Source organism: Portunus trituberculatus, chromosome 48 (assembly GCF_017591435.1).
Source record: "Portunus trituberculatus isolate SZX2019 chromosome 48, ASM1759143v1, whole genome shotgun sequence".
NCBI classification, from domain to species: Eukaryota; Metazoa; Arthropoda; class Malacostraca; order Decapoda; family Portunidae; genus Portunus; species Portunus trituberculatus.
The window spans coordinates 12,241,673-12,247,349 of NC_059302.1; positions in this window are offsets into that span (position 1 = coordinate 12,241,673).

Below are 5,677 nucleotides of genomic sequence, written 5' to 3' on the forward strand. Positions count from 1 at the left end.
CCCCCCCCTTAAAGTCCGGGAGGAGTAAGAGGGGCTCTGGAAGCGGCAAAGACTCCTTCTACCGGAGGGTAGGGAAAGGGTCCCGCGTCGTTGCCGTGTAAGATGGGGGTGAGGTCCGGACCCGTAGGGTGGCTGACGAGCTCCCCTGACGCTGCCATCCCCCCCCTCCCCAACTCCGACCCATCAGGTCGAAGAGGGGGGTCCGGGAGGCGGAGGAGGCCCTGCCATGGAGGTGCAAGGGACCTCCTCCAGCGTGTGATCCAGATAGTGGGCTACGAAGGAGCGTCCTTCCCTCTCATTCTTGGCCAAGAACTTGGGAGAAGGTGCTAGGGAGACCCATCGCCCATCCCTGGAGAAGACCAGCCAGGAGGGGTGCTCGATAAGAAGTTGGGAACCCCTTAAGCCAGAAGCCATGGCCACCAAAAACAGTGCCTTCTGCAAGCTCTGTTGAGGGGTAGGATTAGTAAAAGGAGGGCCCCGAAGGAGGATCAGGACTTTGGACAGAGACCAGAAGATCCTTGGTCTCTTCACAGGAGGCCACTGGTGGAAGTGACCCTTTTTCAGTAAATCCAGGACCCGTCCTCTGATGGTGATGTTAAACCCCAAAGACAAGGGGTCTGCCAGAGCAGTCAGGGCAGCTCTGCGTCTGACATGGAACATAAAGGACAAGAAGTCATAAACAAAAGGTAAGGAAATATATGAAAAAGGGCGATTGCGGAGAAAAAGCTGGAAAGCCTTCCATGCCGACTCGTACTGGCGGAGGGTGGAATCCCTGGACCCCTTGATGACATCAGAGGAGACCGCAGGCGAGAGGGAGGTGGTCAAGCACTCCTGCAGAAACTCCACGCGTGAAAGCTGGAGGATATTCCAGACTGATGGACGCCTTGGCCCTGTACCGCCAGTCTGTTGAGAGGTAGAAGGGAAGGACACCAGAGCAGTAGACGTTGGCACCAGGCCTGGGCCTTCCAGAGAGGGGCGATGAGAAGAACTCAGCCCCTGAACGTCTCCAGCTTGCGCACCACCGCCGTCATCACCGTCGTCGCTGGGGGAGGAAAAAGATAGACGAACCCCCATGTGTTCCAATCCATGAGAAAGGAGTCCGGCCCTCCCGTGGCCGTGACCACGCTCCTGGTGATGTACTGTGGGAGATGATGGTTCTCCGATGATGCAAACAGGTCCACCTCGGGCAGACCGAACAACTCCACTAGATCCGTGAAAACGTCTGGGTCGAGCGACCATTCCACTGAGGAAGTATCGCTGCGGGACAACGCGTCTGCCCAGACATTGTCCCTGCCCGGCACGTGCACGGCTGACAGCGTAAGATGGCGCGACGCTGCCAGGTTGAAGAGGGCCTCGGATGTCCTGAGGAGGGAGATCGACCGGGAGGAGCCCATCTTCTTCACACACTGGACTGCCACTACGTTGTCCATGTAGAAGCAGACGTGGAGTTGTCGGAGGTCCACCTGTTGCTGAAGGAAAAGCAGAGGCACCGTCAACTCCCTCACGTTGACGTGCCTCTGCGCGTTGGCATGCTTCCAGCGTCCCCAGCCCTGTCGACCGTCGGACGCCTGGAAGCCCCAACCGCTGTCCGAAGCGTCTGTGTAGATTTGGAGCTGCGGCGCTGACAGCCTCCAAGGAACCCCAGTCTCCAGAAGGCCCGGAGACAACCACTGACGCAGCAGCTGGTGAAGGTGTGGTGGAACTGGGCTCAGACGGTGCGGGGCCATCCGCGGAAACACCCTGTTGCCTTCCCACCAGAGCCTCCTGCACCACAGAGGCCCCAGTGGTGTCACCTGGGCTGCAAACGTCAAGGAGCCCATGAGCCTCGTCCACATGCGATGGGTGAAGTTGGTGGACCAGGAGGCCCTCCTGACCTGCTGCAGGATCTTCCTCTGATTGTCCTCGGACAGGCAGATGGTAGAAGTCCGAGTATCCCACCACATGCCGAGCCACTGCAGAACTTGAGTGGGCTCGAGACGAGACTTGGGGAAATTGAAGTGGAACCCGAGGGATTCGCTGATGGAGACGGTCCTGGTGATTGCATCTTGGGCTTCCTCCTTCGACGACCCCTGGACGAGCCAATCGTCCAGATACATTATGGTTCTGATGTTGACGTCCGCCAGCATTGATGCTAGAGTCTTTGCGATCTTGGTGAAGACCCGTGGCGCGATGTTCAACCTGAAGGGCAGGACTGTAAAACGCAGGACGCGAGAGCAGTCCTGCACTGCCAGGTAGGAATGGAAACGCGGACCTATCGGCACATGCCAATAAGCATTGGCGAGGGCCAGGGAGGTTAGCCAAGAGTGCGGAAGAAGAGACTCCTGACCTGCTTGAGCGTTACCATCCTGAAGTGATGACACTTGATGTGGGCGTTGAGAGCTGAAAGGGCGACGACCAGTCGGGGGTCCTGCCTGTCCCGCCGAGGGACCAAGAAGGGACGTGACAGGAAGGGCTGGCTCGAAGCTCTGCGGGTAGAGAGACAGCCGTCCCGACCTGACAGAGCTCTCCTATCCCTTGAAAAGGACTGGGCCTGGCGAGAAGCTGACAGGTAGGGGAGGAATCTGTTGGAGGTCCTCTGGAGGCGCGACGGGCCTTGGTATCGAGGAGGAGCAGCCCGAGATGATGAAGCGCACGCTCTCGCAGAACCTGCACAGCCTGGTGGAGCTCCCTGGTAAACCACTGCAACCTGAGGGGACCGTGTGAGAGCATCCACCACCGACTGCATAGACCCAAAGGAAGCTCCCAGCGGATCCCCCATGAGAAGGGCCGACTGCGCTGGAGATAGCAGAGGAGCCATGGCTTGCCTCCAGCAGGTTAAGTGGGCTGAGAGAGCCTGAGTGACGGAAGAAGCCATCGCCGGAGCCCCTTGCCAGAGGGCGAAGCGCAGCAGAGGCAGGAGATTAGCGCACAGGAGTGAAGAGGACACCCGTGCGTTCAGATCCTGCCTCTGTGACAGAACCGTCAAAATCTTCTCCACCGTCAGCAAAGCCTGAAAATAGGAAAAAGCATCCAAAGCAAAAGCCTTGTCCTTTTTGGCCTGCCTCACCGTCTCCGACAAAGGGGTGGCCAAGGGCGGAGGAAAGGAGGGTAGAGAACGCGCCGACAGCCAGACTCCCACCCGGGCGTCCAGAGAGTCCCCAACTGGAAGTAGAGGAGTCTTGGGCTTTGCAGACGGTCTGGAAACAGGAACACTTTGAGTCCGTGCCGCTGACTGAACCCACCAGTCCCTGGCCACCTTAAGGAACTGATCTGCCTGGCCAGCCGTCCATGACACGCCCATCGAGCGCCGCGTCGACTCCTCACCCTCGGAGGAAAGGGAAGGAGGAGACAGGCCCGCAAACAAAGAGAGGACCGAGAGGGAGCGCGAGAGCTCGTCCACGGTCGGTAACGGCAAGGTAGGAGAAGGCTGGACCGCTTGAGAGAGAGGACGGAAATGCCAGGAAGGAAGAGGAGAGTGGCACGACGTCCCCCAGCACACCTCCTGGCCAAGCACTGGAACCGCCTCCCCCTGGGAGGCCTCATCTCGGCGGAGTAAGATGACCGACCCGGCGACCTGAGACACCTGCCAATCTGGAGGCACAGGAGCCCACGACTCCGGCAGAACCTCCAGCTCCAACTCCTCCTCCGAAGGGGGGGCGTCCGAGACAGGGGACGAATCCACCCCGTACAGCTGAGACGCCGGACTAAAACAAGAGGATAACTCTCTAGCTAGCCAGCGTGCTGACCAGACGTCGATTCCGTGCAGCTCCGTGCCGACAACCAATAACATTCCCTCACCCACAGAGCTACAGCATCGCCACCACCAGAGCAGACAGTACCAATTACGGACAAGCTGGATGACGCTGTGGAGGTGATGCCTATGGTGAAAACAGCGGTCCAGCCGGGCTCCAACCCTGTATGTGCCGGCTCCACCTCCCCAGGTGACCACATGGACGACTCCACCACGGTCATCAAGCGTACCAGAACACCATCACCTGGTAAGACACACAAATCTGTCAAATCCACAAAGCCAGCTACGGATTGTGCAACCCGCTCCTACGCTTGTGTGACCGCCTCTACCCCTCCTCGCGCTGCTGAGTCTGCTGGGCCCCCATACCCACCCCCGACTCATAAGCAGGTGGTACTCATTCGCTCTCTTGATGGCAGTAGGTGCTTCATCCATTCATCCAAGGTCTCCAGGGCTGTGTGGCTCAATTTTTGCCAAAAAATACATAGAGCAAACCTTGGCCATCACTGGAGGTGGCCGAGGAATTAAGTTTGAGGTGGCCAACCTCGATCACCTGGAACAGGCCCCAGAGTCAGTAACCGACTGGGGGAGTGGCCTGTTAAGTGCTGGGTGGCCACTGACAATGACCCTACCTATGACTTTGGTAGAATTTACCCTGTTTCCCCCGACATGACTAAACATGACATCATGACCCAGATAACCATCCTAGACGGCAGCCCCACTCAGATTGTTGACGTTTTACGACTCCCAGACCATGACAAGGACGGATAGACAGTCCCGAACCTGGCCATTTGCCTGAAATTCCGTAGGCCCCTCCCTGAGAGGGTGGCCCTAGGAAACATGGTTTACCATGTTAGGCCCCACACCCTCCCAGTTCTGCGCTGCACCCGCTGCCTCCTGTTTGGCCACGGCAACATTTCCTGCAATGGGCGTGCCCGATGCAAGAAATGCAGTGGTTACCATGACACTGACGGGTGTGTCAGGGAGGACCACTGTTTGTTTTGTGGTCCCGGCCACCACCCCACCTCCAAACAGTGCCCGGCTCGCCTCCAGGCAGTGCAGCTGCAAGAACTGCAGCATGACGGAGCCCACTCTCTCCTAGATGTGAAACGAAAAATGAGAGGTATCCTCCCGGGCATTTTTCGCTCACCAAACCCTGCTCCAAAACACTCACCCCCAAAACCAGGCTGTGTGTGTGTGTGTGTGTGTGTGTGTGTTTCACTGCTTGATCTGCTGCAGTTTCTGACGAAACAGCCAGACGTTATCCTACGGAACGAGCTCAGAGCTCATTATTTCCGATCTTCGGATAGGCCTGAGACCAGGCACACTCCACACACCGGGACAACAAGGTCACAACTCCTCGATTTACATCCCGTACCTACTCACTGCTAGGTGAACAAGGGCTACACGTGAAAGGAGACACACCTAAATATCTCCACCCGTGTGTGTGTGTGTGTGTGTGTGTGTGTGTGTAGGAATATTTACAGCGAATAACTGTGTGTGTGTGTGTGTGTGTGTGTGTGTAGGAATATTCATAGCGAATAACAGTGTGTGTGTGTGTGTGTGTGTGTGTGTGTGTGTGTGTGTGTGTGTGTGTGTGTGTGTATTTACCTAATTGTAACATACGGGAAAGGAGCTACGCTCGTATTGTCCCGTCTCCATATCTACTAATGTCCAACTTTTTCTTAAAATCATGAACATTCCTTGCGTTGACCACTTCCACATCCAAACTATTCCATGCTTCCACACTTCTATGAGGGAAGCTATAATTTTTCACATCTCTCCTATAAGTGGCCATCTTTAGTTTTTTTCAATGCCCTCTCGACACTCTTTCATTCCACATACACAGATCTTCCCTGTCCATTTTTTCCATGCCATTCATTATTCTGTATATCGCTATCAGGTCTCCCCTCTCTCTTCTGTTTTCCAGGGTCGGAAGTTGCATCCTAT